Source organism: Schistocerca nitens, chromosome 1 (assembly GCF_023898315.1).
Source record: "Schistocerca nitens isolate TAMUIC-IGC-003100 chromosome 1, iqSchNite1.1, whole genome shotgun sequence".
Taxonomy (NCBI): Eukaryota; Metazoa; Arthropoda; class Insecta; order Orthoptera; family Acrididae; genus Schistocerca; species Schistocerca nitens.
The window spans coordinates 910,615,542-910,636,972 of NC_064614.1; the positions used below are offsets into that span (position 1 = coordinate 910,615,542).

The 21,431-nt window shown below is 46.2% G+C and overlaps 1 long non-coding RNA gene across 1 annotated transcript in view; it reads left to right on the top strand.

The window, feature by feature from the left end:
- The window catches only part of LOC126192321 (uncharacterized), a 400,828-nt gene that overhangs the window by 165,434 nt on the left and 213,963 nt on the right, over nt 1-21,431 (top strand). Inside the window, exon 2 of the long non-coding RNA XR_007538477.1 lies at nt 16,399-16,645. This is a non-coding gene — a long non-coding RNA (uncharacterized LOC126192321). The remainder of the gene's footprint in view (nt 1-16,398; nt 16,646-21,431) is intronic.

Below are 21,431 nucleotides of genomic sequence, written 5' to 3' on the forward strand. Positions count from 1 at the left end.
GGAGTGTGTGCTGATCTGCTAGGTTCGCAGGAAAGCTTCTGTAATGTTTGGAAGGTAGGAGACGAGTTACTGGCAGAAGTAAAGCTGTGAGGACGGGGCGTGAGTCGTGCTTGGGTAGCTCTGTTGGTAGAGCACTTGTCCGCGAAAGGGAAAGGTCCCGAGTTCGAGTCTCGGTCCGGCACACAGTTTTAATCTGCCAGGAAGTTTCATCCGATGTAACATACCTTCGGAACGTACCGAGAACTTATCGCTTATCGAACATGTGCCACGCGGAATCGCTGCGTTCCGGAAATTGACCAACACCCTATGAAACAGGTGGTCATCACGTTTTGGCTCCTCTGTGCAGAAGTAGAGTGTCGCCGATTACCTGAAATAGCCTGGTTTTGTAGATGGATAACGGAAGAGTGATGTAAGCCGGTGTGTAGTGGGTGGTAGTGCGGTTGAACTGGAGAAGAGGACGTGCTTCAGTGGGCGCTGTTCCGCTGCTTGTATCTATCACCTGTCGAACTCGGCGGCGCAGCGGCGTGCGCTGATGGCCAGAGACGCGGGCCGGAGGCGGCCCCCCGGGGCTGTGCCTCCCGGGGTAGGCTGGCCGCAGGGCCTCCGAGTGCTGGGCGCTGTCTGCGCGCCGCGGCAGGCGCATGCATATTCATGTCGCGCGATCGCAGAGCATTGCCAGCTGCTGTCAGCACACCGTCATCGCCAAGGAACCGTCTCTGCCGACGCAGACGCACAACAATTGTTATGGAAAAGCTCGCCGCGTCCGAACAGCCACTCGTATTTTCATTCCTTCTTTTGCGGTTAGAACGTTTGCTTAATGTTTAATAGCGTTATACGGGGTGTTAAGAAAGTCTCTCCGCAGTGGCGTATGATTGTTAGCCGCGCGTACCGTATGCCGCAGTGAATATTCCGGGTGATCAAAAAGTCAGTATAAATTTGAAAACTTAATAAACCACGGAATAATGTAGATAGAGAGGTAAAAATTGACACACATGCTTGGAATGACATGGGGTTTTATTAGAACAAAAAATAAAGTATTGCTAGAAGCGTAAAAGATCTCTAGCGCCCGTCGTTTGGTGATGATCGTGTGCTTAGCCACCACTTTCGTCATGCTTGGCCTCCCAGGTCCCCAGACCTCAGTCCGTGCGATTATTGGCTTTGGGGTTACCCTGAAGTCGCAAGTGTATCGTGATCGACCGACATCTCTAGGGATGCTGGAAGACAACATCCGACGGCAATTCCTCACCATAACTCCGGACATGCTTTACAGTGCTGTTGACAACATTATTCCTCGACTACTGCTATTGTTGAGGAATAATCGTGGACATATTGAGCATTTCCTGTACAGAACATCATCTTTGCTTTATCTTACTTTGTTATGCTAATTATTGCTATTCTGATCAGATGAAGCGCTATCTGTCGGACATTTTTTGAACTTTTGTATTTTTTTGGTTCTAATAAAACCCCATGTCATTCCATGCATGTGTGTCAATTTGTACCTCTCTATCTACATTATTCCGTGATTTATTCAGTTTTCAACTTTATACTGACTTTTTGATCACCCGGTACTTAAAATGAAACTCAGTGAAATACAAAATATTTAATTTTGGATGCATGGTTTCGCGGCGATATGAATTAATAAAATTTTCTCGGGCTTCCAGCCGCGTCAGGTGCTTAAAATCCCACGAGCTTTCGACCGATCTCTCCTTAGTCATTGTCAAGTGGTAAGACTGACTGCTGTGTCACCGAGGCCGCGTCGTTATATAGCCGCACTGCTGGCTGTGACGTCACTAGTGCTCTCTTCCTCGCCATATATGATAATATTTTCATCCCGCGATCGTCGCGCCCGTTTTAACCTCGCGATGGCCGGATCCCAGGCTGTGCTGGACTGCAAACCGCCGTCCTCGTTGACGGTGTTACCCTCGTCCATCGTGCTAAAGTCGTCTCAGACGCTGAAAGTCTGCCACTAGAACTGAGCCACCTCCGAAAAGTCTTCCGGGAAAACGGGTACAGCCACGGGCAGGTGTCACAGGCTATATCTGGTGTGACACGCAAGAAACACACCAACAGAGAAGAGAACACCACCGAAGAAGAAAGCAAGAAACTTGTGTTTTTATCTTTCTGTGGTACGGTGTCGGGAAAGATTAGCCAGCTCCTGAAGAGATATAACATTTAATCGGTGTTCAGGCACCCAGCAAAAATTCGACAACTCATGAGGCCTGTGAGGGACGATCTAGGGTTTAGAACACCCGGAGTGTACAAGATACCATGTCAGTGTGGCTGTCACTACGTCGGCCAAACAGTACGCCCTGTGGAGCAACGCCGGACGGAACACGTGAGGTGCTTACGCCTAAGCTATCCAGAAAAATCAGCCGTGGCAGAACTCGCCTTAGAAAATGGACACCGAATTCTATTTGACGAAACATCTGTCGTTATGAGGATGAAGGGGATTTGGGATAGCGTCATAAAAGAAGCTATTGAAATAAAAACCTCTGAAAACACCATCAGCAAGGACGGCGGTTTGCAGCTCAGCACAGCCTGGGGCCCGGCCATCGCGAGGTTCAAACGGGCGCGACAGACTCGGGATGAAAACATTACCATATATGGCGAGGAAGAGAGCACTAGTGACGTCACAGCCAGCAGCGCGGCTATATAACGACGCGGCCACGGTGACACAGCAGTCAGTCTTACCACTTGACAATGACGAGGAGAGATCGTTCGAAAGCTCGTGGGATTTTAACCACCTGACGCGGCTGAAAGCCCGAGAAAATTTTATTAAAGTTATTACTTTATTGTGTATCCATTTTTACTTACAAATTTTCACATTAAGTGTTGAAAGTGTCCCACCTGTTGTTGGCCACACAATTCAGTACGTCTAATCATGTTTCCAAACACAAGCTGTAACATTTATTCTGTAACAGAAGCAGTGAAAGTGAATATTGCAGTTTTCAATTCATCGACGGATTTTGGACTGTTTTTATAGACAGTTGATGTCGCTGCACCCCAGAAGAAAAAGTGAGGTGGTGTCAAGTCAGGCGATCGTGGAGGCCAAAGTCCCTGTGACATTATGCGATCACCAAAAACATCAGCAAGCAGTGACACTGAAACGCGAGCTGTAGGCGCGGTTGCACCATCTTGTTGAAAATAACAATTCAGTATTTCACTTAACACAAGTTCTCCTATAAATGGGTACAGAATATCACTGCAGTATCGTTGTGCGTTTATTGTTTCGTTGAAAAATATGGGACCCACAATGCGACGTCTAGAAATTGCAATCCAAACTCCTATTTTCACAGAATGAAGTGGTTCCTCACGAATACACAATGGATTTGCAGTACTCCATATATGAGAATTTGGCATGTTCCCGTACCCGGATAAATGAAACTGCGCCTCATCTGTGAGAAACGTTTCATTAAGAATATCCCTTCCATTTTGTTGAAAGAAATTTTTGAACCATTGACAATAATGCAGTCTCTTGCCATGATCAGTATTTTTCAGTTCTTGCTCAACTGTGACTTTGTATGGGAAAAGTTCTAGTTTTTTCCTTACAGCTGTGTGGGCCGTTCCGACACTAACGTTGATTTCCTGGGCGAGTTTTCTTACTGACTTGTTCGGCCTCATGGACGTTTTACCGGAAATATCGAGTAGTTTATCCTCAGACAAAACGCTAGGACGACCACTTGTCGGTGCATCCGTCACTGAACCCGTGCTTCGAAACTTGTTAATCAAATCTCGCACAGTATCGCGATGTGGGAGAGTTGTCTCCGAGAAAACTGAATTAAATGTTTGAAGAACTGAAACTGTATATTTATCGCCACCTTTGAACACATATTCGACTAAAAACATACGGTTAGAATTTTAACAGTGACACAAACGGACAAAGGAACTAAACTTAAACGCTCACGTCAACACGTAACGACACGCACCAACGATACTACTGACGCTGGCTGAGATAAACGGAACAGTGGAACGTTGGGAGGGTCCACTTGAAGGGAAGTAACCCAGGCAGGCGAACAATCATACTGCATGCGCGGCTAACAATCATCCGGCACTGCGGAGATACTTTTTGAACATCCCGTATTAATCATATGATATTTTAGACTGAAGAGCCAAAGAAACTGCTGTAGGCATGCTTATTCAAATACAGAGATATGTAAAAAGGCAGAATACGGCGCTGTCGTCGGAAATGCCTCTATAAGACAACAAGTGTCTGGTGCAGTTGTTAGATCGGTTACTGCTGCTACATTGGCAGGTTATCACGATGTGAGTGAGTCTGAACGTGATTTTACAGTCGGTGCACGAGCAATGGGACACAGCATCTCTGCGGTAGCTATGAAATGTAGATTTTCCCGTACGCCCATTTCGCGAGAGTACCGTGAATATCAGGAATCCGGTAAAACATAACATCGCCGACATCGCTGCAGTCGGAAAAAGATCCTCCAAGAACGGGATCAGCGACGACTGAAGAGAGTCGTTCAACGTAACAGAAATGCAACCCTTCCGCAAATTGCAACAGATTTCAATGCAGGACCATCAACAAGTATCAGCGTGCGAACTATTGAACGAAACGTCACCGATATGGGCTTTCGGAGCAGAAGGCCCACTCGCGTACTCTTATGACACAAACCTGTACACCTCGCCTGGGCCCGTCAACACCGACATTGGACTGTTGATGACTGGAAACATGTTGCCTGGTTGGACGAGTCTCTTTTCAAGCTGTTTCAACCGGATGGACGTGTACGAATATGGAATATGGAAACAGCCTCATGACTCCATGGACCTGCATGTCAGCAGGGGACTCTCCAAGCTGGTGGATGCTCTGTAATGGTGTGGGGTGTGTGCAGTTGGAATGATATGGGACCCGTAGTACGTCTGGATACGACTCAGACAGGTCACACATACGTAAGACTCCTGTTTGATCACCTGCATCCATTCATGTCCATTGTGCATCGCGACGACTTGGGCAATTCCAGCAGGACAATGCGACACCCCACACGTCAAGAATTGATACAGAGTGGCTCCAGGAACACTCTTCTGAGTCGAAACACTTCCGATGGCCATCAAACTCCCCAGACGTGAACATTATTAAGCATATCTGGGATGCTTTGCAACGTCCTGTTCAGAAGAGATCTCTACCCCCTCGTACCCTTACGGATTTGTGGACAGCCCTGCAGGGTTCATGGTATCAGTTCCCTGCAGCACTACTTCAGACATTAGCGGAGTCCGTGCCACGTCGTGTTGCTGCGCTTCTGCGTGTTCGCGGAGGCCCTACACCATATTAGGCAAGTGTACCAGTTTCTTTGGCTCTTCATTGTATGTTCTAGAGACATATTACGTCTAAGCTTTATCTATGCTAATGAATACAGGCCAAGCAATGAATTAAATTTTATTCCAAGGCCAGGATGCGAAGCCGAGCCTGCAGCTCACCAACCAAATGCAGTAACGTGCTAACCACTACGCCACCCCACGCGCTAAAGCTAATTCAGTGTTCACCGCATATACCTAGTGAGCAGGATCCTGGCCGTTGTATAAATTTTATGTCATTGCTTCGGCCTCTATTCATTTACACATTTTAATAGTGTGTTGTACAGATGAAAGTTAAAAAACAGTGACTTGTAGAAAAGAACGTAGCTTGAAGCGAAAACCGATAGTACATCTACTTACTTAAGGGCAAGTTAGCTGAAGTGAAATAACACAATACCAATACGGTGAAATAAATGTGCACTGTACTCCTTCCCCAAGTGCGTCTCCTAAACGATGCAGTCGGTCCTGGCTTGGTTTTTATACAGGGTGGTCTGAAACAGTGTGAAAACTTCGTAAGGGTGTTGCAGGGTAGGTTGTTCTGCGAAAAAATTGTTAAAAAGAAACTTGATACTTTGCACCGTTTGTGAATTAATCAGAACTGAAGTTAGCCAATCAGCCCGTCGCAAGCGCAAAAATTAATCTACCCGCCAGAGACGGTGTCACCAAACGTGTCCTTCATTTGGTTTCCTAAAACCGAACAAAGAAGCGATACAAAAATTCTACATGGGACGGCAGTGACGCTGAGCAGTCACTAAGTGTATCTGACAGTCCGCTTGCATCTGCACACGCAACGTTCTGATTGACAAACTTAAATGCTAATTATCTCGGAAACGGCGTAACTTATGGATTTTTTTCTAAACAGCTATTTATCAGCACAACCCACTCTGGAAAACCTTTACAACCTTTTTAGCCTATTTCTGACCATCCTGAGTATGATAATGTGCGACCGAGCCGAACAACACAGCTGGAGGAGTCCTTGGAACGTCAGGAGATTTGGCGATTGGACTGGCATGCCCGTTCCCTTAAATCCCATCGAGCACATGCAGGCTGCGTTGGGGAGACTTACTGCCGCCAGTCGACATGCTCCGGCGACCGTACGGCTGTTGTACCCCTCGCTGGTGGAGGAATGGAACGCCCTATCACAACAACTCCTCACCAACCTTGTGTCTAGCATATGAGGAGGTTGCAAAGTATCCATTGCCGTCCGTGCTGATCACACACCCTGTTAAGAATCATATCCCGTCGTTTGCAGTGTCAATGAGAGCTTCATAAGTCGCGATGACTTCTGTCTAATTATCGTCTTTGAATAAAAGTGTCATTTCTCTTCGTCTCATTCAGTTTTTATTTTAGTTACCTTTTGAGCTATACTATATCATTACGTATGTATGGTCCAAGTTCCATCGAGCTATGCTACTTGGCAGTGACACGTCATGGGAAAACTACTTTCGTCCTTAAGTTTTACACATCAGCGTATCTTACTTGCCCCCCCCCCCCCCTTTCTCCCCACACGCGCAATGGCCGACACGCAGACACGCAACGTGATAAGTTGATTGAAAGCATGAGCCTTGCATTAAAATTCCTATTATGACCGAGTCACCAGGACTGTCAAGCGTTTTAAAACATCTGATTACAGACATTAACGTTTATTACATCCCCATTACTGACGCCTTTAGAAAAGCATCAGCGTAGCGCTGGAAATGTCAATACGTCTAACAAGTCGCTGGTTTTAACACATGACTTAAAGTAATTACACATACAAATATTTCACAGTAGTAACAGAAACATATAATGTATCTTAGCCAGAATGAGATTTTCACTCTGCAGCGGAGTGTGCGCTGATATGAAACTTCCTGGCAGATTAAAACTGTGTACCGGACCGACACTCGAACTCGGGACCTTTGCCTTTAGCGGGCAAGTGCCCTACCATCTGAGCTACCCAATAACGACTCGCGCCCCGTCCTCACAGCTTTACTTCTGCCAGTAGCTCGTCTCCTACCTTCCAAACTTCACAGAACCCTCCTGCGAACCTTGCAGAACCAGCACTCCTGAAAGAAAGGATATTGCGGAGACATGGCTTAGCCACAGCCTGGGGGATGTTTCCAGAATGAGATTTTCACCCTGCAGCGGAGTGTGCGGTGATATGAAGCTGTGAGAACGGGGCGTGAGTCGTGCTTGGGTAGCTCAGATGGTAGAGCACTTGCCCGCGAAATGCAAAGCTCCTGCCGGCCGGAGTGGCCGTGCGGTTCTAGGCGCTACAGTCTGGAACCGCGCGACCGCTACCGTCGCAGGTTCGAATCCTGCCTCGGGCATGGATGTGTGTGATGTCCTTAGGTTAGTTAGGTTTAAGTAGTTCTAAGTCTAGGGGACTGATAACCTCAGTAGTTAAGTCCCATAGTGCTCAGAGCCATTTGAACCATTTGCAAAGGTCCCGAGTTCGAGTCTCGGTCCGGCATACAGTTTTAATCTGCCAGGAAGTTTCATATGAGCGCACACTCCGCTGCAGAGTGAAAATCTCATTTTAGAAAAATATTTATCCTTCCTACACGAGACGTAAGAGGAAATCTCACAAAAAACCAACACTCAAGCACGATGTCATAACGAGCAACCGTCTGCGTACTCTTTCTTCATGGTTGGCATTATTTCTGTTTACTTTTAGCAGTAGCTCTGAAACACAAACAATTTACATACCTAAGCCTACATAACTAATGAGGAGGTATTGAATAGAATTGGGGAGAAGAGGAGTTTATGGCACAACTTGACAAGAAGAAGGGACCGGTTGGTAGGACATGTTCTGAGGCATCAAGGGATCACCAATTTAGCATTGGAGGGCAGCGTGGAGGGTAAAAATGGTAGAGGGAGACCAAGAGATGAATACACTAAGCAGATTCAGAAGGATGTATGTTGCAGTAAGTACTGGGAGGTGAAGAAGCTCGCACAGGATAGAGTAGCATGGAGAGCTGCATCAAACCAGTCTCAGGACTGAAGACCACAACAACAACAACAAGCCCTTAGTACAAAGGCTAGTTTGACATTTGCTGCATGCCGTCCTTATAGTCTTGTAGTTAGCAAAGTTCAGTGTTTTCGAAAATGTTGGTGACCGTACTTGCACCACGAGCGCGTCACCAAGATAGTTGTGATTCGTTATTCCGGCTTCGTGCCGTAGTTACTGGCATCAGTGGAGCGGCGCCGTCTGTGGCTTTTTGCCAGTCTCTGGTCAGCTCGCGATCTAGAGGCACTGTGCTGCTAGCGATGCGTCCTGCTGCTCGCGGCTGCGCGAGGGTAATGGCTGCCAACGTCCAACAGACCGAGAAGTCGTGGGAAGGAGGTAAGTGGACATGAGACAGGAGGAAGGTAAGTGAATGTGAGCCACGTACAGCCTGCTACTCGGTAAGTCCTCTCAGCCTGACATTTCGTGGACAAGGCCGATCAGGGCGCAGCCGGTGAGGAATACTACACTCTACAAGTAAGTGTTCTGCGCTTGACTTACGAGGAGAACAGGGTAACTGCCATTCTCCGATTCCTCAGAAATAGTGGTCAAAATAAGGGAACACGTGTCTCGGCTTACCTGTAGATACTCGGCCGTTTCTGAGAAAATGAGGGTCAAAGCGTCTGCCGTAATTTATATGCCTTTTACCACGCGACGAGGTCAAATGAAGCGGTGGTACACGTGGCTAGCTTCGCGGCTTCACAGTTGTGCGTTCAGTGTTCGAATTAGATTATTGTTTTTATTTATTTCTTTATATTTTTCGTTTATCTATCACGTCAGTAGAAGATCACTATTCGAATGTTTTTTTATCATGTCAGGTGATGCAAAGGTGCTATATTAAAATTACAGCTCGGTTTCACAATTAGTGCCATACATCAATACATATAATAAAATTGTACTGTCCGATGTCTGTACATAGGAAAACTTAATATGAGGGGTCTTCATAACAGCAATAGAAGCCAAAATATTATTTTCAGAATTTTTGTATATTTGTCTGTCTGTTTGTTCGTATGTTTGTACGCACATAACCCAAAAACTACTGCACGAAACTGGATGTGGCTTTCACAGCTTTATTTTTGGAGGTATGACTTAAGATCTGGTACAGGTTTCATCTTGATACGCGGCCAGGAACCTGAGTAACCTAAACATAAAGGTTGTTTTCTTTAATTGGACCAGTACGGAGACAATTTTCCGAAAGCTGGAGCTTGCACTTGATTGTGAGTCAAGATACACTACATGGATATCACCGTAAACAATTTAAAATAATTTTCTCGTTCATTTATAGTTTTTTTAATTCGTTCAGCAGACAGACAATTAGTAGACGAATAAGTACAACATTGTTTCATCATACATTGGAAAACATTCGTATAGTAATCTTCTACGACATGGGTATTTAATTGAAAACAAGAAATCAGTACCGTAATCGAGTTCCAAACGTCGGGCGCAGACGTCTAATGCCGTGAAGCTAGCCACTGTACCACCGCTTCGGTTAAACTTGCACTAAAAGGCAGATAAAGTACCTCGAAAACTTTGACTGTCGTTTTCCCAGAAACGGTCGAGTATCTGCGCAAAGGCCGGGACACGTGCTCACTTGTTTCACTCATCAAATTTTCTGGGAAATCGTATGATGGCACTTGCCGGGTTCTTCTCGTTAGTAGTCAATAATATGTCTCATTGCTATTAAATTAATGGCTTATTTTTCTGTTACGTAATAATTGTGCTGTAACTCATTTTGTTATTCGTAGATACACTGATGGTCCCTTTTCAACTATGATATTTCATTACATCACAGTCAGTGAAAAGATGCAGTCTGGTGGGAACATGAAGAGAGAGTGGCATGAAATAGCACAAGTACTAAGTCGCTGTTGTAAGGACTGAGTTTTCTTCGTATTTTACTAGCACTGTCAATAAATTCACCGTAACTGAATATCATGCCAGACTAACTTCACACTACTGTGTCGAGTTATCACTTCAGATTATTATTTAGACATAATTTTGGGAAAATAAAACCAAAACGGTGTTTCTAGTTGAGTCTGGACGACGCAACACACCACAAAATCAGTCGTTGCCCATTACTGAAAATATCCTCACTATCCCCAGATAAATAGCACCTGAGGACTTTTTTAGAAGGAAACACTATGTAATTCCTCGTTTCGTGGTGTGGCAGTGTTACAACAAAAGACCTAAATCCTTCAGTGGACTGAAATAACCTCTAGTAAGTCGTCAACGTTCTTTCCTATGTTTTCAGGAATTCTGCTAGATTTTGTTGGACTGATTATTAAATATGTCGGTAATCTACAGAAAATAGCGACTGAAAGAAATTTTTTATTTTAAAATATTTTGCGAACAGGGCACATGTTTAGGGTGCCGTGACTGTGTGGTGAGATATATTGAGAAGCAGCTATCAATCACTAAACTGATGAAATATTTAAACCACTCGATTTTAACCTAATACATTGAACTGATCACCATTTTTACATGTAAACCGAAAATCATTGTTCCACGACGTGTTTCAAAAGATAACGACAGCGTGAACGTAGCACGCTACGGGAAACGAGAGCTACAAACAAAATACCTTTATCGGCTTTCAAAGTTATCGCCATTAACACAATTCTGTCATCGGTTGTAAGGCTGCTGGTAATTGTCAGCAAACGCTTCTTGTGGAATCATTCGAAGCACCGTGGTCACGCGTTGTTGGATAAGTGCAACGTCTGCCTATGTTCGTGGACACTGTCCTTACTGGTCCTCAATTCTTCGACTCTAATTCTCAAAGTCAGCCGCCGATTATCCACAAGCATCTGGGATTGGGCATGTTGACACGAACACGGCTGATCCCCGCCACCTTCCTTTCCGTCACTAAAGCGTTTAAGCTTCACAAACACACTCACGTTTTTACTCGCTGCTTCAACACCGTACTCTTGCACTAACATGCCAGGAGTCTACGTCGTCGTTTCCTCTATCTGGAAGCAAAATTTCATGTTAACTCGTTCCTCCATTTTGCGCTCTATTTTACAGTGACACGAGTGCGACGGATGCTTGCAGATGATAGGCGTAGAAAAGTTGAAGATAAACAAAGACAGTGTAAGTACTAGTGTTCATGAACTTTTGCAAACGTTACGGCAGCCCAACAACCCAGGCTCTCATGACTCTTGTCATTGACGATAAAATCTTCTGCCTCACTAACCCGCGTCATAATCCTCTTCAGATTTATTCAATGTTCTACATTTCAACCCCTCCGCTGGAGTCAATGGATGACTGAACACGGTCGAAAGGCAGTAACACGTCCAATTAAAAATGCTGTTTTCCAGCGCTTTTTCCGGTGAAGTGGTTTTACAGGGCAAAAAACCGTTAGGGTGCTGCTGACTGGCCGTCATCATTGGCTAAATAGTGAAAGCAGATATGAAAAAGACGGGGAAACCAAAATATTATTGTTCCTGTACCACCTAGGTTGCTTCCTGATATTTCCCCGCTCTCCGTGGCTGGTTATTTATTTTTGTGATAGCAAGAGGCCACGAGGACGGAAGCCTGTAGATGTCAACTGTATTGAAATTGTACTTCTTCTTCGATATTTCAACTGGTTTAAGGAGTTCCTTTCCGCTCTGCTAGCACTGGTTTTACGTTTTGTCCTTAACATGTGCGGAATTCGTGTTAGGTAACGTGTAATTCTGTTGACGCTCGAGTCTCGCCTATACATTGCACAACCTCACGTCACTTCATGTACCTCCACAGCGTGGGGGTGACTTCGCACGTCCCTCGCGGGCTGGAAGAAGTCTTTTACCTTTTGTTGACTAAAACAAGTAATATGTATATCATTTTTCCGAAGGTTGCTTCCTATGCAATTGGTTACTATAGTGACAAACAATAACCTTACATAATCTGCGGGAGGTCCTTGGTTACTCTTGTTTACATTATTGTTATTACTGCCTCGTTTGAAAGCCTTGTTTATGGAAAGCTCAGTATAGCCGTTGGCTATAAGAGTTTCCCTAAAGAAATCTAGTTCTGATGTCAAACTCTTATTATCATTGATGCTGCGAAGACAAGGGAAATAAGACTGTCGTATTTCTCGGCTTGGCAGTGGTGCGAGGCGTCGTATGAATATCTATTTGTGTTGGTAGGCTTCCTATGAACTCTGCGCCGTAGGTTATTGCCAGCTCTGCTGCAGATCAACAGTACCGAGAACACAAGGCCGGCTTCACTCTTCATTTCCATGCTGAAGCTGATTTTCGGATGAACACACAGAAAACAGTAAAACGTATGTAGTTTTTCCCTAATGTGTAGTTTTTCCCTAGTGTGTGGCCATACAACAAACGTGTCATCCATATAGCGGAGCTAGAAACAGGGTTTTAGTTCCGCAATACTTAAAACCTTTCGTTGGAAATATTCCTTAAAAATGTCAGCTGTTACACGCTACAAAAGAGCCCGTAACAACCCACTCACATCGTTCATGAAATTCTTGTTTGTACCCCATCTGCTCAAAAGAATCCGGAAACCTATTCTCCGTCCGAATAGGCCTTGAAAGACCCAACGGTACCGACCCACGGCCGTGTCATCCTCTCAGCTCAGGGGCGTCACTGGTTGCGGATACACCGCTCTCCCGGCCGTCGTCAGGGCACTCAGCCCTTGTGAGGCAAACTGAGGAGCTACTTGACTGGGAAGTAGTTCTCAGTCAAGCAGCTCCTCAGTTTGCCTCACAAAGGCTGAGTGCACCCCACTTGCCGACAGCGCTCGGCAGACCGGATGGTCACCCATCCAAGTGCTAGCCCAGCACGACAGTGCTAACTTCGGTGATCTGACGGGAACCGGTGTTACTAATGCGGCAAGGCCGTTGGCTCGGAAACCTATTACTGGACATAAATATGGAGTGTGTCCAGGGTTCGCCTTTACGGTGGTTCGAACTCTGCTGGAGACACTTTCAACGAGCTGTCTGAATATCTGTAAACGAACTACAACCGATTCTTCCGCAGGAGCAGAAACCAGGAAAGGTAGTGATGTTGGACTCTGGGGTCTGCAGCGAAGTCGACCTTCTAACTCATCCTAAAGATCTTCCACTCGGTACCGGTCGAGACTCTGGGAAGGCCAGTCCACAGACCGCTGCCAGACAGAATTTCGTTTAAGACCGAGTGTGTTGTCATGCTGATACAAACCATCACCGACTCAGAATTGCTCCTCTATTCTAAGCATTGCACAATGCTCTAACATGGGTCCATATCCTTCCGTACTTAGCGTTCTCTTAAGTGCCATACGGGGACCACACCCTAACCTCCATACCGTAACGCCATGTCATTCGTAGGTCACTGTTGGCGCTACACATCATGGCAGGTAACGATCTGCAGGAACTCGCTAACCCAAACCCTTCCATCGGATTGCCACAGGATATAGCGTGATTCATAGCTCCAAATCACTCATTTCAGTCATCCACTGGGTGGCGTCCCTTCCATCGGATTGCCACAGGGTATAGCGTGATTCATAGCTCCAAATCACTCATTACAGTCATCCACTGGGTGGCGTCACTCTTAACAGTACTTCAAGCGTCGTTTCGCACTTACTACAGATATGTGTGACTTATAAGGAGCTGCTCAAGCACTGTACCTTATTTTTAAATTCCTGTGCACAGTGACTGTGTTACCTAGATTGTTGATAGCACTTTAGAGCTCACGAGTAATTCTTTGCACTGATTTCATACAATGTTTTGCAACCAGCCTGCGCAGTGCTGCACGGTATCTGTACGCCAGTACATAAGGTCTGCGTGCTTCTCGTTTACCTATGCTTGATGCTTCACGTATCCACTCCACAGTCAAACTGTCGACTTTGATAGCTTTGGATTCATTGAAATGTCTCTGATGTTACTCACATGACATCCAGTGGCTATCCCACGTGACTCACGTGACTATCCAGTGACACACGTGACTATCCCACGTTCGAAGGTCTCTTGGCCGATGCAGTCTACTGGTATTAGTTCTCTCCAATGCTCGCCGCCGCCATTTACGCAGAAACGCCGAAGAAAGTGGTATAGGCGTGCGTATTTAATCACAGAGAAATGTAAACAGGCACAATATGGCGCTGCGGTCGCCAACGCCTATGTAAGACAACAAATGTCTAGCGCAGTTGTTAGATCGGTTACTGCTGCTACAATGGCAGGTTATCAAGATGTAAGTGAGTTTGAATGTGGTGCTATAGTCGGCGCACGAACGATGGGACACAGCATCTCCGAGCTAGCGACAAAGTGGGAATTTTCCCGTACGACCATTTCACGAGTGTACTGCTGATATCAGGAATCCGGTAAATCGTCACATCTCCAACATCGCTGCGGCAGGAAAAATATCCTGCAAGAACGGAACCAACTACAATTGAAGAGAATCGTTCAACGTGACAGAAGTGCAACCCTTCCGCAAATTGCTGCAGATTTCAGTGCTGGTCTATCAACCAGTGTCAGCGTGCGAACCATTAAACCAAACATCATCTATATGGGCTTTCGGAGCCGAAGGATCAGTCGTGTGCTTTTGATGACTGCGCGACATAAAGCTTTCCGCCTAGCCTGGACCCGTCAAGAACTACATTGGACTGTCGATGACTGGAAACGTATTGCCTGATCGGACGCGCCTCGTTTCGAATTGTATCATGTGGACGGACGTGTATGCGTATGAATCCAAGAACCCTGTTTTTGAGCGGGGTACTGTTCAAGCTGGTGAAGGCTCTGTAGTGGTGTGGGGCGTGTGCAGTTGGAGTGATATGGGATCTCTGACACGTCTAGATACGACTCTGACAGGTCACACATACGTAAGCATCCCATGTGATCAATTGCATCCATTCATGTCCAAGCATTCTCACGGACTAGCGCAATTCCTGCAGGAGAATGCGACACCCCACACGTCCAGAATTGCTGCAGAGTAGCTGCAGAAGCTCTCTTCTGAATTTAAACACTTCCGCTGGCCATGAAACTCCCTAAGCATGAACAATATTGCCAGCAGCGTTCCGTTCAGAAGAGATCTCCATCCCCTCGTACTCTTACAGAGCCAGCCGTGGTGGCCAAGCGGTTGAAGGCGCTACAGTCTGGAACCGCGCGGCCGCTACGGTCGCAGGTTCGAATCCTGCCTCGGGCATGGATGTGTGTGATGTCCTTAGGTTAGTTAGGTTTAAGTAGTTCTAAGTTCTAGGGGACTGATGACCTTAGAAGTTAAGTCCCATAGTGCTCAGAGCCATTTGAACATTTTACTCTTACAGATTTATGGATAGCGCTGCAGGATTGATAATGTCAGTTCCTTCCAGCTCTACTTCAGGTATTAGTCGAGTCCATGCCACGTCGTGTTGCGGCACTTCTGAGTGCTCGCGGGGGCGTTACACGATATTGGGCAGGTGTACCAGTTTCTTTGGCTCTTCAGTGTACAAAGGCCTGTCCCACTTTCTTAGCTTCTTGTGATAAATTCCACATTACGTAACTGTGTACTGATATTTTTTTTTAGGTTTTTATATAACTCGACTGCAGGCATAGTTCGATGGAGACGTGTATATCTCGAGCAAATTTACTTCCAGTGATCTCAGTTGTATCAGCTACCACTAAGTCAACAGCTAGTCGCGGCGAGTGAGGAAGATAGACAACCACCTAGGTGATACGAAATCAATAATATTTTGGTTTCCCCTTATCTTTCTGTATCTGCTACCAATATTTACCCAGTGACGACCCACCAATTACAGACTCAATATTTTTATCCAGTACTCCATTCTCGGTAAAATCACTGTGAAATAGCCTTTCGCAAGTAAACGCAGGACAGTCTTTCGACAGTTTTCAGCCTTCGAGGGACATCAGTCGAGTCCCAAAGAAGACATCAGCAGAGGGATCGCAACGTAGAGTACTGTAGAAGTCCGAAGAGGAGTACGTCGCACCCTGATGATTCGTAAGATTTTACCACCTGTGACAGGTGTGGTTGCACAGCTACTTTGGTACAGAGCTCCCCTTAAAACATGCACAGACGAAGGAGCAACTGACATCTTTTCTGGTACGCCACACAAAAGCCACGTTCCGGCCAGACAGCGGGAGGACCGGAGCCACGGTAAGTACGCTCGCCTCTGCCACTCGCGAGTAGCGTGCCCTGACTGCCGCGTGCCCACAGCGCAGGAGGAGCTGCGCTCGATGGCGATCCGCGAGGCGGCGCGCATGTACCTGCACCACCCGTCGTCGTACTACCTGTCGGCGGGCCCGTACCTGCCGCACACGGCCATGTACCCGCCGCACACGCCGCCCGCCGTCTTCCCGCCGCCGCTGCACATGGGGCCGCCGCTGCCCTTCACCGTGCCGCCGTCGCCCGAGTCTCCGCCGCAGTCGCGACCGCCCACCATGTAGCCAGCCGGCGCAGCACAGTGAGTACCCCCTCTGTACTTCTACCACTTTTCGTGTACGACAGATCTCGGCTCTTCCCAGCCAAATACCAGCGTTCTGGCAGTGGCGCTGTGGGGTTCCCAATGGGGAATATTGGGGAGGGGATTTCCGTTTCCAGCACTGTCCATCAGACAATCAAGGAAGTCGTCAAAAAGCCTTGCTCCGGACCTGGGTACTGGAACTACTTCGCCTGACGGAAAAGATGAAGTTCCCCGACACATGGGACCCCTCTCTAACAGCCGTGTACCGCAAGTCTCTAGAGGAACGGAAGGTTCCAAATTATTGGAAAATAGCACAGACAAGTTGAGACAGAGAAGTTGCTGTCTATGCATCAGCACGGCTTTAGAAAGCATCGCTCCTGCAAAACGCAACTCGCCCGTTTTTCACATGATATCTTGCGAACCATCTATGAAGGGTATCAGACGGATGCCATATTCCTTGACTTCCGGAAAGCGTTTGACTCGGTGCCCCACTGCAGACTCCTAACTAAGGTACGAGCATATGGGATTGGTTCCCAAATATGTGAGTGGCTCGAAGAGTTCTTAAGTAATAGAATCAAGTACGTTGTCCTCTATGGAGAGTGTTCGTCGGAGGTGAGGGTATCATCTGGAGTGCCCCAGGGAAGTGTGGTAGATCCGCTTTTGTTTTCTATGTAAATAAATGATCTTTTGGATAGGGTGGATAGCAATGTGAGGCTCTTTGCTGATGATGCTGTGGTGTACGTGAAGGTGTCGTCGTTGAGTGACTGTAGGAGCATACAAGATGACTTGGACAGGATTTGTGATTGGTGTAAAGAATGGCAGCTAACTCTAAATATAGATAAATGTAAATTAATGCAGATGAATAGGAAAAAGAATCCCGTAATGTTTGAATACTCCATTAGTAGTGTAGCGCTTGACACAGTCACGTCGATTAAATATTTGGGCGTAACATTGCAGGGCGATATGAAGTGGGACAAGCATGTAATGGCAGTTGTGGGGAAGGTGGATAGTTGTCTTCGGTTCATTGGTAGAATTTTGGGAAGATGTGGTTCATCTGTAAAGGAGGCCGCTTATAAAACACTAATACGACCTATTCTTGAGTACTGTTCGAGCGTTTGGGATGCCTATCAGGTCGGATTGAGGGAGGACATAGAAGCAATTCAGAAGCGGGCTGCTAGATTTGTTACTGGTAGGTTTCATCATCACGCGAGTGTTACGGAAATGCTTCAGGAACTCGGGTGGGAGTCTCTAGAGGAAGGGAGGCGTCCTTTTCGTGAATTGCTACTGAGGAAATTTAGACAACCAGCATTTGAGGCTGACTGCAGTACAGTTTTATTGCCGCCAACTTACATTTCGCGGAAAGACCACAAAGATAAGAGAGATTAGGGCTCGTACAGAGGCACATAGGCAGTCATTTTTCCCTCGTTCTGTTTGGGAGTTGAACAGGGATAGAGGATGCTAGTTGTGGTACGAGGTACCCTCCGCCACGCAGCGTATGGTGGATTGCGGAGTACGTATGTAGATGTAGATGTAGATGTAGATAATCCCAGTCTTCAAGAAGGGTCGTCGAGCAGATGCGCAAAACCATAGACCTATATCCCTGACATCGATCTGTCGTAGAATTTTAGAACCTGTTTTTTGCTCGCGTATCATGCCATTTCTGGAAACCCAGAATCTACTCTGTAGGAATCAACATGGATTCCGGAAACAGCGATCGTATGAGACCCAACTCGCTTTATTTGTTCATGAGGCCCAGAAAATATTAGATACATGCTCCCAGGTAGATGCCATTTTCCTTGACTTCCGGGAGGCGTTCGATACAGTTCCGCACTGTCGCCTGATAAACAAAGTAAGAACCTACGGAATATCAGACCAGCTGTGTCGCTGGATTGAAGAGTTTTTGGCAAGTAGAGCACAGTATGTTGTTCTGAATGGAGAGACGTCTACAGACATTAAAGTAACCTCTGGCGTGCCACAGGGGAGTGTTATCGGACCATTGCTTTTCACAACATATATAAATGAACTAGTAGATTGTGCCGGAAGTCCCATGCGGTTTTTCGCGGATGATGATGTAGTATACAGAGAAGTTGCAGCATTAGAAAATTGCAGCGAAATGCAGGAATATCTGCAGCGGATAGGCACTTGGTGCAGGGAGTGGCAACTGACCCTTAACACAGACAAATGTAATGTATTACGAATACATAGAAAGATGGATCCTTTATTGCATGATTATATTTTAGCGGAACAAACACTGGTAGCAGTTACTTCTATAAAATATCTGGGAGTATGCGTGCGGAACGATTAGAAGTGGAATGATCATATAAAATTAATTGTTGGTAAGGCGGGTGCCAGGTTGAGATTCATTGGGAGAGTCCTTAGAAAATGTAGTCCATCAACAAAGGAGGTGGCTTACAAAACACTCGTTCTACCTATACCTGAGTATTGCTCATCAGTGTGGGATCCATACCGGGTCGGGTTGACAGAGGAGATAGAGAAGATCCAAAGAAGAGAGGCGCGTTTTGTCACAGGGTTATTTGGTAAGCGTGATAGCGTTACGGAGATGTTTAGCAAACTCAAGTGGCAGACTCTGCAAGAGAGGCGCTCTGCATCGCGGTGTAGCTTGCTGTCCAGGTTTCGAGAGGGTGTGTTTCTGGATGAGGTATCGAATATATTGCTTCCCCTACTAATACCTCCCGAGGAGATCACGAATGTAAAATTAGAGAGATTCGAGCGCGCACGGAGGCTTTCCGGCAGTCGTTCTTCAGGCGAACCATACGCGACTGGAACAGGAAAGGGAGGTAATGACAGTGGCACGTAAAGTGCCCTCCTCCACAGACCGTTGGGTGGCTTGCGGAGTATAAATGTTGATGTAGGTGTAGATGGGACATGCTTGGATGTCAGTGCGATTTCGTATACATAAAAATCAGCATAGAATTCCGCAAACAGAGACTCTGCCAAAGTCAGCTCTCTCTGTTTCTCCATGAGATCCATAGAGCCGTAGGCTGATGCCATGTTCCTTGACTTCAAGAAGGCGTTCGACACCATCCAGCACTGCTGTTACGAGCTTATGGAGTATCGGACCAGATTTGTACTGGATTCAAGATTTCCTGGCAGATAGATTTCGAGTCAGTCTTCTACATCTACATCTACATCCATACTCCGCAAGCCACCTGACGGTGTGTGGCGGAGGGTACCCTGAGTACCTCTATCGGTTCTCCCTTCTATTCCAGTCTCGTATCGTTCGTGGAAAGAAGGATTGTCGGTATGCTTCTGTGTGGGTTCTAATCTCTCTGATTTTATCCTCATGGTCTCTTCGCGAGATATACGTAGGAGGGAGCAATATACTGCTTGACTCTTCGGTGAAGGTATGTTCTCGAAACTTCAACAAAAGCCCGTACCGAGCTACTGAACGTCTCTCCCGCAGAGTCTTCCACTGGAGTTTATCCATCATCTCCGTAACGCTTTCGCGATTACTAAATGATCCTGTAACGAGGCGCGCTGCTCTCCGTTGGATCTTCTCTATCTCTTCTATCAACCCTATCTGCTACGGATCCCACACTGCTGAGCAGTATTCAAGCAGTGGGCGAACAAGCGTACTGTAACCTACTTCCTTTGTTTTCGGATTGCATTTCCTTAGGATTCTTCCAATGAATCTCTGTCTGGCATCTGCTTTACCGACGATCAACTGTATATGATCATTCCATTTTAAATCACTCCTAATGCGTACTCCCAGATAATTTATGGAATTAACTGCTTCCAGTTGCTGACCTGCTATTTTGTAGCTAAATGATAAGGGATCTATCTTTCTATGTATTCGCAGCACATTACACTTGTCTACATTGAGATTCAATTGCCATTCCCTGCACCATGCGTCAATTTGCTGCAGATCCTCCTGCATTTCAGTACAATTTTCCATTGTTACAACCTCTCGATACACCACAGCATCATCTGCAAAAAGCCTCAATGAACTTCCGATGTCATCCACAAGGTCATTTATGTATATTGTGAATAGCAACGGTCCTATGACACTACCCTGCGGCACACCTAAAATCACTCTTACTTCGGAAGACTTCTCTCCATTGAGACTGACATGCTGCGTTCTGTTATCTAGGAACTCTTCAATCCAATCACACAATTGGTCTGATAGTCCATATGCTCTTACTTTGTTCATTAAACGACTGTGGGGAACTGTATCGAACGCCTTGCGGAAGTCAAGAAACACAGCATCTACCTGTGAACCCGTGTCAATGGCCCTCTAATCTCGTGGACGAATAGCGCGAGCTGGGTTTCGCACGACCGTCTTTTTCGAAACCCATGCTGATTCCTACAGAGTAGATTTCTAGTCTCCAAAAAAGTCATTATACTCGAACATAATACGTGTTCCAAAATTCTACAACTGATCGACGTTAGAGATATAGGTCTATAGTTCTGCACTTCTGTTCGACGTCCCTTCTTGAAAACGGGGATGACCTGTGCCCTTTTCCAATCCTTTGGAACGCTACGCTCTTCTAGAGACCTACGGGACACCGCTGCAAGAAGGGGGGCAAGTTACTTCGCGTACTCTGTGTAAAATCGAACTGGTATCCCATCAGGTCCAGCGGCCTTTCCTCTTTTGAGCGATTTTAATTGTTTCTCTATCCCTCTGTCGTCTATTTCGATATCTACCATTTTGTCATCTGTGCGACAATCTAGAGAAGGAACTACAGTGTACTCTTAACGGAACAAAATCGACAGATGTAAAGTTAATTAGCGAAGTACCCCAAGGAAGGTTGTGTAGGACCGTTAT